We start from the raw sequence: 12935 nt of genomic DNA, 5'->3' as shown, positions 1-12935 counted from the left end.
TGGTGCTACCTAATTTTGACATATAGCACCGCCACACGTCTGTTCAAAGGACGGGGCTCCAACAACGCGCTTGCGCAACCCAATGAGTCTAAATTTGCTGATCAGCACTTCTTTAAGATAGCGCTACCCAGTTGTTGGGCGCAATATCATTGTGTGTCCCTACAGTGGGTGGGTCTGTAGTTAAACATAGGCGCAGGTCAACCATTGTAAAACTGTCCGATTAGTACCCGTTTAAGATGGAGCCAACTAATTCTGGTTCGATACATCCCCGCGTGCATCATTATTGGACGTGTCTTTAAGCACGCACAGGTGCAGTCTACCGAGTTCAACATTTAAATCCGGTGGGAACTATGCGCCCTACTAGGGGGGACTTGGGGGGGCAGCCGACCGAAAGGGAGGTCCCCCCCCGGGCTGTTTGGTAGGGGCGGGGGGAAGGGGGCATGACGGATAAACTGACATTTTGTTTTGGGCTCTTTTTGATATAGCCCAAAAGCAGCGCAACGTATAAATGCGTTGGGCTGCTTCTCCAAGCCACCATTTTGTCCTTGGTGACCTGGTGGCTGGGAGTGAAGTCAGGGAATTTTTGTGTCAGGGGATTAGTGCGAACTAGTTGAGATAGTTAGCGTATAGGTGGTATTGAGTTTCAGGGTTTTCTTTTTGTGGTGACAGGGTAGGTTTGGTTGCTGATATGTCCGGAGACGACGCCAAAGTGCTCGAGGCCCTTCGCCTCTTGAGCGAGGCAGGTACCTTGACCGGGTTATCAGGGATTTAGCCGGTCCGCTGTGGCTAGCGCAGCAGGCCTCTGCAGGGGTGGCGGCCATGGTGGCGGCATGCACTTCCCCCAAACGGCTGCGGATGACGTTGCCTTCAGAACGGGGCCGCCCGAGTCGGAGATTACAGGTGGTCGAGCGGGCCGGTCTGGCGGAGGTGAGTCTATCTAGGCGAGAGGTGGGCATGTGTGAGGTCGGAGGGAGTGTTGCTGTGACATCGTTGGGGGTGCCTGCCGCCTCTTTGCAGATTGATCAACGGGCCCTGTCTGCCCCGTGCATGGTACAAAGCGCTGGGGAGGCGGGCAGGCAAGAAACGCTCCGCGTCCCTGTTGGCCGATCTCGGCGCGGCAGGGTCGGCGGGGGTGGGGCGGGATGCGGTCAGACCGGGCACCTTTGTGGAGTCTGTAGTGGAGCTGGAGCATTCGGGAGGCGAGCAGCGCAGCATCCCAGAGCTTTCAGAGGGCATGCAGGAAGGTCGGGATGTGATCGGGAACAGTGGGGGGCCTCCCATTATCATTTATCTTCTCTTCAGCACGTTGGGGGCAGTTGTTGGGGTCTGGGGGCAAGAGTGAAAGGGGGAGTGGGTAAAAGAAGGGGGGGCTGTGTCTGGGGTGTCTGATACCGGGAGGGTTCAGAAGGGGGGTCGGAGCTGAGTGGGGTGGGCAGGGGGATGGGAGTGTCTGGCAGTCCTCTCCTTTTTTCTCCTTCTCCTGCGGCGGGTCATTTGCCTCTTTCTGCAGGTGGCAGCTCCCTGGGGGAGGGGGGAATGGGCGCAGGTGGGGGGGTGGGGGTTTTTGCAGCCTCTAGGGGCGGGTCAGGATATGGACACAGGGTTAGAGGAGGTGGATGTGGGGGCCTACGGGCCTTCAGACCAGAATTTGACCCCCCGGCTGGGGCGCAAGCTTGGGAGGGCCTTGATGTTTTCAAGTCATGGGCAGAAGGAGTGCGGGGACAGCGGGTAGGTGGCCCTAAGGTTTTTGTTAGCCCCTCTCGGGTTTCTCGGTTCTCAGAGGGTGTGGGGTTCAGTGAGGAGCGTTGTGGGGAGAGGTTGGCTGTGGGAGGTGAAGGTGAGGGGGCGAGGGAGAGTTGTTGTTTGCTGGTGAGGTCTGTGGTCAGGGCGCAAGAGCGGATGGTGCGGAGCGGAGATGAGGTGGGGGGGCCCCCTCCCCCTTCCTTTGCCCCAGGGTTGGTGAAGGGCAGTCACCTGCGAGCATAGTAGGTAGGGCTGGAGAGGGTGCCTCTGTGGGCGGGCAGGAGGGTAGGCAAGTTAGTTTTTTATGTCGGCCCAGCACACCAGTCCCAATTTTTTCCTTCCAGGATAGGGAGCGTTGTGGGACCACAGACTCTGTAGGGCGGTGTGCGGCCCGTTTGCGTTGAGGAGAAGGGAGGGTGGAGCCTTGCACAGCACATTCCGTACCATCGAGGGATCCCGGCGTGGCCAGCTCACGAAGGTCAGGCGCGACCTCGCTGGCCCCAACGTCAGAAGGTTCAAGGTGGTCACCAAGGCCTCAGGACAGGAACCCTCAGGACAGTCATCGTAGCGGGGTGAACTGGCGAGTACAGTCGGCTCCCCACCAGGAGTATGGTCAGGGGCCACTAGGGCTGATATAGGCAATGTGGGGTCGTTGGAGGCTCGCAGTGTGGGTTTGGTGTCAGATCCTCTATTGATAGAGGAAGCAATTGTTTTGGAATATGATGAGGACAGCCCTGAAGAGGGGGAACTGAGGGACAATAAGGAGGTGGGGTGCCTTCTAATATGTCTTCTAGAGTTTTACAGGCACCTGGAGTGGTGCAGCCCAGGAGGGCGGTGTCGGGCTTGGAAGAGAGTGCGGCCCATCATTGAGGGCTCCTCGGACGGTCGACCCTGTGGAACAAATGGCATGGAGATCGGTGCCTGGTCGGGCGGCCTTGTTAGACCCAGGTGAGAGCATTGTCCCACGGGCCAAACCAAAGATGGTGTCGGTGGGGACTGGGGGTGATGACGTACAGGAGGAGCTGGGTGGTAAGCTCCATAAGGGAAAGTATGTTAAAGATCAGGGTGTGAGGACTGTTGAGAATGTGGTACAAGGCGGTAAAGTGGAAAGTGGGATGAATACGGAACCAGAAGTGGTTAATAAAGATCCGGTCCTGAGTAAGGAGTTGAAGATTAAAAGGTTGCCATATATGGGGGTGACGAAACCACTGGGTGCACATTTGATGCTCGCCACGAAAGAGCGAATTTGGAAGGGGGAGTAAGTTGAGATTTTAAAATTACTGCACAGAGAGGTGCGATCCAAAGAAGGATATAAAGAAGAAGAGTATGAGCTGGCTAAGCAACCTAAGGTGCCGTTAAATATTGAAAACTGGACAGCGGCATTTTTAATATATGCCAGTGTTTATTGCGAGAAATTTCCTGAGCGCTGTGTGGCTTTATTTAAATATATGGATGTGATTTGGAAAGCGCAGATCACAGGGATTGGGTATGCCTGGGCGCAGTATGATGAGGAGTTCAGGGCCCAAATGGCTTGGGATCCAGAGGCTAAATGGGGAGAATTGGATTCGGATCTTTGGCAGCATACTATGGGAGCGTCAGCTGGGGGTAAGACTATATTTACAGCAAGTGGTTTACCTTTAGTTTATCGACCCTTTCAGGGGAAGCCCACCCAGGGAGGGGTGGGGATGGCAGCAACATCTACCGTTGGGTCAGGAGCATGCGGGGAGTTCAATAAGGGCTTGTGCACAAGGGAATATTGCAGGTTAAAGCACGAGTGCTCCCAGTGTGGAAGGAAACACCCATTGGTTAAATGTTGGGGACTCAGGCCGCAAGGCAACCAGCAGTTGCATCAGACAGGTGGAAACACAGCAGGGCCTTCACAACAATTCCAAAGTGGTAGGGGAGATAAGGGACCTCAGGGGGCTGGGCCCAAGGGCTCCTACACCAGTTAGACTGGAGGCATTGAGGGTTGGTATGCAAGGTTATGGAGATTTGAGAGCCAAGAGGGTACTGTTGGAGGGTTTTTAAGTGGGGTTTCATTTGGGTTATGAAGGGCCACGGCAGAGGAGGTGGGCCAAAAACGTGAAGTCAGCCTTTGAGCACAAGTCAGTGGTACAGGACAAATCGGACAAAGAAGTCCGGGAAGGCAGGATGGCAGGTCCATTTCTGGACTGGCCTTTAGAGGACTTGATTGTGTCCCCAATTGGGGTGGTGCCCAAAAAGGAAGTTGGACAGTACAGAGTAATACAGCACCTATCGTGGCCTGAGGGGTCTTCTATCAATGATTGTATTGATGAGGATGCAGCATCAGTGTCATATTCTTCAGTGGACGTTGCTATGTTACTGGTGGTGACCGCGGGCGCAGCTTCAGAAATGGCGAAATGCGACATAAAATCTGCATTTCGTTTGCTTCCCGTACACCCGGATGATTGGAATCTTTTGGGAATTCATTTTGAAGGTCAGTGGTACGTGGACAAGGCTTTGCCGATGGGTTGATCAATGTCTTGTGCTTTATTTGAGTGTTTCAGTGCTTTTTTACAGTGGTATTTTACAGAGCACACTGGCCAGAGGCTGGTAACACACTATTTAGACGACTTCTTGTGGGATCCCCGGGATCGGCGGACTGCCAGGTAGCTCTGGACAAGTTCCTGGAGCTTGTGGGTGAACTGGGTGTGCGATGGGTCCATGTACAACTATGTCTTTCGTGGGCATCAAAATTGATTCAGTTGCTATGCAAGCACGACTGCCAGTGGAGAAAAAAGTGAAAATGTTGGAGTTGTTGGACAAAATGCTTTCACAACACAAGGTAACGGTGAAGGACATACAGGTCATCTTGGGTCACCTCAATTTTGCCTGCTGAGTAGTTAGGGCGAAGAGGACTTTTTTCCGGAGATTGGGCTGTGCGTTGTCAGGTCACCATCTGCCGCACCACCATGTCTGCTTGTCAGCAGCGGTGAAGGAGGATCTGCGTATGTGGGGAACGTTTCTGCATTCCTTTAATGGTATACCATTGGCCAGGGAAGATGAGTTTCAGTGGGATGTTCAGATTTTTTCAGATGCGGCTGGCAGTGATGGTTTTGGTGTTTACTGGCAGGGCAGATGGTGCGCAGAGCAATGGCCAGCAGGATGGAACGATGGGGGGAGGAGCATTGCATTTTTGGAGCTTTTCCCGGTGTTGGTAGCACTGCCATTGTGGGGTGAGGAACTGGCACATAAGAAAGTGCTCTTCAGGATTGATAACTTGGCACTAGTTAAAATCATCAACAGACAGTCTGCAAGAGACGAGCAGATTTTGAAATTGCTGTGGTTTTTGTACTTGGTTGCCTGAGATATGATATTTCGTTCAGGGGGTTGCATATCCCCGGTGTGGACAATGACATTGTGGATGCTCTGTCTCGTTCGCAGTGGGAGAGATTCCATGGGCTGGCCACAGAGGCGGACAGGACACCAACACCAATGCCGGAGCATCTGTGGTATGTAGGCAACATAGGATTGTACAGCTGGTAGTAGGTTCTTTGTCAGTTTCTACTTGTTCAGCTTATGCCTTGGCCTAGAGGGAATTCTTAGCATCAGGTGCCCACAGGAGGGAGGAAGCTTGCAAACGCACAGAGGATGTGATTCCGTTTTTGCTAGACATGATTGGCAAAGGCCTTTCTAAAGTCACCATCGCGGGTAAATTAGCAGGAATTTCTTTTATGGGTAAGCTGTTGTGGGGCTTTTCTCCTTCTGCTGGGGAGATAGGGAGGCGAATGTTGGAAGGTTGGGAGAGGGAGCGGGTGGGGCTCGTTTGACACGTAGGCCGTTATCTTGGCAGATTATGGCGTGTTTGTTAGTGGTTTTGCCTGCGGGTTGCAGAGATGATTTTGAGGCTTGCTTGTTTGCCACTCTCATGGTTTGGGTGTTTTTTGGAGCCTTTAAGGTTTCCGAGTTGTTAGGTTCCAGGTCTCGAACTGGTATCATTTGGCAGGAGGCTATTTTTCTCTGAGAAGGGTGTCCATATTTGGTTGTCCAGCGCAAAAAACGGATCAGAGGAGTTGTGGAAAAGGGGTTTGGTTAGAAGCTGCTTATCCAGTGTCAACTTGCCCCTTGTATTGGGCCAAACGGTGGAGGAGGTTATCTGGTGGCGCAGACAGTTCGAGGGTTTTCCATCATGCGGACGGGGGAAGGGTGACGGGTTATCAACTTAGGATGGTGCTGCGTAAGGCTTTGCGTCAGCTAGGCCTGGATGGGGCCCAGTTTGGGACTCATTCTTTTAGGATTGGAGCGGCAACTGAAGCGAGGAATCAAGGTTGGTCTAGGGGGATATTATGCGGCTGGGGCGCTGGTCATCCAACTGTTTTCAGCGATATGTGCGGAGCAATGCAGAAGATGCGCTAGCGTCAACCTCTTTTTCCTGTAGCTGATATTGTTTTTTCTCATTTCAGGTTCCGTAGCGGGCCCCCGTACTCCGGAATTGACTATTTGGATAGTGGGGCACTCTTTTGTAAAATGGGCCCAGGTTCAAGCCAGCAATTGTTATTTCGGGAAAATGTTGGATTTCAATGAGCGCTTTTTAAAAATTGTTTGGAAAGGGAAAGGGGGGATGTTATGGGGGAAGTTGGCTCCTTGTTTGAACAAATGGTTGGTTGGGGGTCAATTTCCGGATGTTCTGTTAATACATTTGGGTGAGAATGATCTTTGTGGGGTGAAGGGTGTTGTTCTGTTGAGGCCAATAAAAAGGGATTTGGCGCTTTTGAAGGAAATGTGGGCTGGTTGCCACGTTTTGTTAGCCGAGCTTGTGCCTCATAGAAATTGGAGGGGAGCGCGGGACCCCCGGGCTATTGACAGGGCTTGCAAGAAGGTGAACCTGGAAATTTCTAGATGCTGTAGGAGTTTGAGTTTTGGGAGAGTTTGTCACAAGGACATTAAGTTTGAGGCTGTGGAGTTTTTCCGGAGCGATGGTGTCCATTTATCCTGGATGGGTATGGACCTATATTTGTTGGAGATTAGGGAAGTTCTATCTAGGTGTCCCTTGGTTCAGGAACATTCTGGATTGGTATAAGTGAGTATTTACAGGGAACTGCTTTTTTCAGTGGTATCAGTCAGGCGCTATTGCTGTTTTGGTTTGGGGGTAGAAAGGGGGGTTAGTATCCCCCCTCTGGCTTTCTGGGTGGCGGGGATTGGTGGAATTTTTGACAGGGTTGGCAGAGTTTTTGTGTTGGATTGTTTGAAGTTGGGACATCGGTAGGGATTGTTGGGGCAGGTTGATTGTTGGGGCACTTACAGAGGTTGGTGATCGTTAAGTGGTGAAGGGGCAGGCAGGGGAGTGTTGGTATAATAGATATTATTTTTATAAGCTATGTGTTATGCATTGAATTATGATACTGTATTTTTGTAATGTTGTAATGTTGGGTGGGGGCGGGTTTTCAAATAACTGTTAGGGGCGGGGAGGGGTGTAGGGGTTAGGTAAGTCTTTATTTAGTGACGTTTAGTTTTGTAAGGCATTGGCCGAGGAGTTTTTATTTGTTATGTGCACCTGTTCCAATAAAGCGGCCTTTTACACACAGAGAAGTTGTTTGTGGTCTGCCCCCTCCACCCCTCCTTCCCAAGGGGGCTTGGGGCGGCCGACCGAAGGGAGGACCCCCCCTGAGCTGTTTGGGAGGGGCATGGGGGAGGGGGCATGACAGAAAAACTGACATTTTGTTTTGGGCTCTTTTTGATATAGCCCAAAAGCAGCCCAGTGTATAAATGCGTTGGGCTGCTTCTCCTAGCCACCATCTTGTCCTTGGTGACCTGGTGGCTTGGAGTGTAGTAAGGGAATTTTTGTCCCTCCCTTACTCCCTTGTTTTTTTTTCGGTTTTCTTAGTTTCCATTCCTTTTTCGATTTCCCTTTTTACTTAATTTTTTAGGGCCCCGGTCTTTTTCATTCTCCCTCTTTTTTCCCCCTTTTTTCTTATATGGTTGGCTTTGTTGTTTCTGGTGCGCGGGGTAGGTTTGTTGTATTGTCGCTTGGAGCAGGTGCTGTGCAGTGTGGGGATTGGTGGAATTTTTGCCTGGGTTGGCAGAGTTTTTGTGTTGGATAGTTTGAAGTTGGGTCATCGGCAGGGATTGTTGGGGCAGGTTGATTGTTGGGGCACTTACAGAGGTTGGGTGATCGTTAAGTAGTGAAGGGGCAGGCAGGGGAGTGTTGGTATAATAGATGTTTAGTTTTATAAGCTATGTGTTATGCATTGAATTATGATATTGTATTTTTGTAATGTTGTAATGTTGGGTGGGGGCGGGTTTTCAAATAACTGTTAGGGGCGGAGGAAGGGTGTAGGTGTTAGGTAAGTCTTTACTTAGTGAGGATTAGTTTTGTAAGGCATTGGCAGAGGAGTTTTTATTTGGTATGTGCACCTGTTCCATTAAAGCGGCCTTTTACACACACAGAAGTTGTTTGTGGCCGCCCCCCACCCCTCCTTCCCAATCCGCCTGTGTCGTATACGGACAACATGACGACATGCTCTTTCGTCGCCGCACCACTCAAACTAGAACCTGAGGTCGATTTCGGTTCACGCTTATCCAACAGGAATCTAAGCAGAGGGATGGAAAAGGATTCCCCCTGCGTTCTCGATTGAAGGTGGCCACCCATCGGCTCGAGGATTTTTGTGTCGAGGTTGAAATTCCACACTACTTACGGATCTCTTTTGAGGTAAGAGACCGATCTAGTGCAGCACAGTTAGTTTGGTGTGTAGCTTTGCTTTCCTGAATGACACACAAAAGCTAGTTATACGCACTCTTGGGCTCAGGGTTTTTCACCGCATGAGTCATGAGAGATAGCTCTCATCAAAACTTGCCGTAAAAAGGAATGATGGATAATATAAATACATTTTTAAATATCCAGTGTCCGAGGATGGGCCAGCCGAATTAGAACTCAGAGATAGATAAGGCCCCGTCCATCCTATTGAGCCATATGTATCTATGTGTCCACTAAGGAGACTTGCATAAACTACGGAGTTCAGGGGTCTTGTTAAGTTCATCAGTGACAATCTGGTATATATATATATATATATATATATATATATATATATATATATATATATATATATATATATATATATATATATACTTAAATATGCTCTACTTGTCGTCCCTGCAGGACTACTGCCATCTGGGGATAGACATCCCCACCTTTTCGTTGTGCTTACTGTGGTGGGGTAAGCATTCTTGCCTGCTCGGACCATAATCATCCATCACACAGCAGTCAGAATGAAGTCATAAATATAGTTATTTTATGATCCATTGTACCCAGGTCCTGCCCTTTATGTGAATGCACAGCTGTCATCACAATTATCATTGAGAGCATTGCACTAGTCATAATCAACATAGAAGGTAAATATTGTGCTACCAGTATATGGCACTAACTAGGGAAGCATGCAAGGCCATAAATAATCACGGGTGAAGGTGCTTGCCCTATACATATGTTCAACCAGCAGATCTTTTTTCGGTATACACCTGATGGAGGAGGTACATAATTCACGCTTATTTCTTTTCATTTTCTTCTCCTCTTTCTTCTGTTTATCATCTTTGACTGAAGTGATGGGGCAAATAATTCTGTCTCTTTTCTTTTGCTTTGTAAATCTCTTGTTTTTTTATATATACATTTCTGTGACTGGCCATGTAAGTGTAAATATGTACATACAGTGTTTTTTATCTTGAATTGTATAAAATGTGTATATATGATATAATCAGTAGGATTGCCCACTTGTACTCCCCATGGATATATTAGTGATACCGCCCTGATAATATCCTTTCCCTGTTGTCAAACCTTTTCAGATGGCAAAAACACATGGCTACCTGATGAAGGCCCAAGGACGAAACGCGCATAGCTTGTATATTTAGCCATGAAATATTTATATGATTGTATTTCATTTTTGCATTATTTGTCTGTGTTTGTTTCAATTTTGGTCTTTAGGATTTGTGTGTGTAATCTGAATGTGATGTAGGACTATTGGCACTGTATTGAGAAAATAAACCATGTTGAAATTGTGCCAACATGAGACTGTTGTATGATACATGGTCTTATTTATTGACTGAAGTACATATATATATATATACACAAAGGGTCTCTCTTTTGATCTGAATTTTTTAACAATAAATATGGATTTTTGATAAATTATTATCCGTGGGTTTGTACAACTTTATATAGTTATTTGGTCCACGTTCTAATATGTTTCCTATATAGTTATTCACACATATGTCCCTTCTTGCCACTTTCTTTTCAACTCTGTCCATTGTGTTTAGGGCTGTGCAAATTTCCTTTTTAATTATTGCTAGTCAGAGTCCAGTGTTTTCCCTGTTTTTCTATGCTGGGTTCCTTCTGTTATTTCCTTACGTGGAGCTCGGTGTTTCCTTCAGGCTGTGATCTCCTCATCCTCCCTGTACCCCACCACTATCCTAGACAACGTTTTCTAAGTTGCCTTCTGGCCATCAGACTGACGGATTTAGATCCTTTCTTCTTGTTTTCCTTGTGTGATGTGCTGTGAAGGAGGAGGTTAGTTCTGGTACTGGAGCCATGTTAAATAGAGCCCTAGGTTACTTGATTCTTAATGATTTGATAACGCACAATGGGATTTGCTGCTGCACTACTTTGGTCTAGCAGCGTGTTTTACTCTGGAGTTGTTAGCTCAAGACCAACGCATGCTGATTTGGAAACTCCTCAGAGTAAAGAATCAGATAAGGTAGGGAATAAAGGGGTAATTCTTAGAAATGAACCAGTAATCCTAACTACTCTGATTCTCCCTTCCTTGTGTCAGATCTTACATTTCCATCATACTTCCATGAGGGTGGTTGATTGCCATCCAGTTGTGGCTTGGAATGAATCAGGCTAACGTAAGAGTGGGTCTGGATTTATTTTGATGCCCGTGTGGGGGCGTGGCCCTAGAGGGATTGGACCAGAACATCTTCTGTTTGAAATAATTGAGATATTTACAGTGGTGCCTGGCCTGAGGAGGCAGGCCTTCCTCCTCATAAGTACTGGTACGAGGAAGAAAGAAATGGCGTAATAAAGAGTGTCTGTAAATAATGCTCTGCAGAACTAGAATCACAAAAGCTCTGCGTTAATGTCTTTATTTCATTTTTATATGTTTTATGTAGCGCGAACTTGAAGGTATCGCGTATCAGAGCGCTTTACATGAGCACCAGTTGAGTTACATAGGAACACATACATTTTTGTTAGGCACGGGGAGATAAACAGGCACATGTGTGCCCAAATGGTGCGATTCGCAAAAATCGTCCGTTTGCGCCCACTATAAGCTATGCATCAAGGTTCAAGGCCCTTTCAATTTGAGAATTCACAAATAATTGCGATTTCTCAAATTGTGATTGCATTTAAGGAATCGCAATTTGCGATTCCTTAAATGCAATGCAAGAACCACTTTAAAATAGTGATTTCGCTATTAGGGGGCGCAAATTACCATGAAGTTGAACTTGATGGTAATTTGCAAAAACTTTGAAAAACGCACTAAAGTGCATTTTTCAAAGTTGTAAGTTATACACACACACATGCCCTTCGGGCATGTGTGTGCGCAACATGTGTGCACAGAGCAATTTCAGGGGTGCAACAGGGTGGATACCCTTGCACCCTTGAAATTGTGCATGCAATCTCCCATTCATTCCTATGAGCCTGTAGGCCCATAGGAAGGAATGGGAAGGCATTCCTTAATTGCGACTCGCAATTTGCGACTCACAACATGCATAGGCTTTTGAGAGTCCTTAATTGCGATTCCTTAATAATCGCAATTAAGAACTCGCAAAAGCTTCTGTTGATGCATATACCTGCATGTGATTTGCCCAGAATCACAGGATGTTAAGCACCGTTGCAGAGACTCGAACCCGGTTCTCCAGATTTGAGGTCGACCGTATTTCTTATTCAAAATTCTCAAGAGACACTTTAAAATGTATTTGCCCTGATAAGCATGTGGGAAAACAGAAAAGCGTAATAAGCTACACCCTCGCTATATATGTTCGTAAATTCGTCTTGCAATTAATTGTATGAGCACAGAAATAATATCTAGATGATTTTTGGACTGTTTTTCTTTTCCTTGTCTGTCTGGACAAGTCAGTTCCTTCAGCACACAGTGGTTGATTAGGGGCTTCAAAGCTACATAAGCTATGATGCAACTTGCGCCTATTAGTTCAAGAAAAGGCCCATATCAATGGTGCATTACCAATGCCTGGGGAACAATTAAGACAGGCCTTCTCTACAAAACAGCTTTTAAGTGGATAAAACATATTTAGCTGCAGAGCCTGCGGCACATCCAATGGAAATACAATGAAACCCACTGGGAATGTGCATTTATCCCTACCCTGAGCAGATACATAATAACTCACTCGAGACATAATCACTTGTGAATTATCCTTTATGTAACTCAAGGGGATATCCAGTGTGTACATCCTAACTGCTGCTAATGAAATGCTTACAATCTAGCGCATTGTAAAAAAAAAGAAAATAATCATCTGCAGTAGGGTGAAGGGCAACTTTAACAACAATGGTATGGCACATTCAAGATGCACGCGCCTATTGATCTCTTGAGGAAAATGGCGCCGAGGCTAGTATTCATGCTGCAACCAGCTGTGCGACAAAACGAAGCGGCCTGGGAGTTTGGCATCAACTGCACAGCGAGTGATAGATTCATACGGGTCAGACAATGTCTGTGCGAGAGCACGTGATCAATATGGACAAATGTGTCAGAAAAGTGATTTGGAAAAAAAATGATTTTAAGAGGAAAAAAAATCCGAGGTCAGATTCCTGTCCGTTTTACTTTTACTGATCCCAGACTAATAGATTTCTGCAAAGGATTTTTTTTTCATTAGAAAATATAAAGAAATGATGTTCTGAGCAAGAACAATCAACTATTGCAAGGTCGTATTTACCTGTCACCTTAATTTCAAAGTACTTATCATGCATCAGAGGCAAATATGGAACTTTCGTGTAATGAAGAAAACAACAACAATGAGTAGAAACACAAGGCTAGGCGATATAACAGTGTTGTTGCATTATATTCGTGACAAAGTACTCCCATCTGTACCTTGCGCAGGGGCGGCTCCTTCGTTGGAGCCAAGGAGCGTCATTCCACATAAATGTGCCCCAAAACCTACGGAGCAGGGCCTGCAGAGTGACGGCAGGGAGGAGTGGTGGGCGCTTTGCACTGTTTAAAGTGTGCATGTCCATT

The sequence above is a fragment of the Lissotriton vulgaris genome, chromosome 6, assembly GCF_964263255.1.
Source record: "Lissotriton vulgaris chromosome 6, aLisVul1.2, whole genome shotgun sequence".
NCBI classification, from domain to species: Eukaryota; Metazoa; Chordata; class Amphibia; order Caudata; family Salamandridae; genus Lissotriton; species Lissotriton vulgaris.
Note: the sequence above shows the minus strand (reverse complement) of the source record.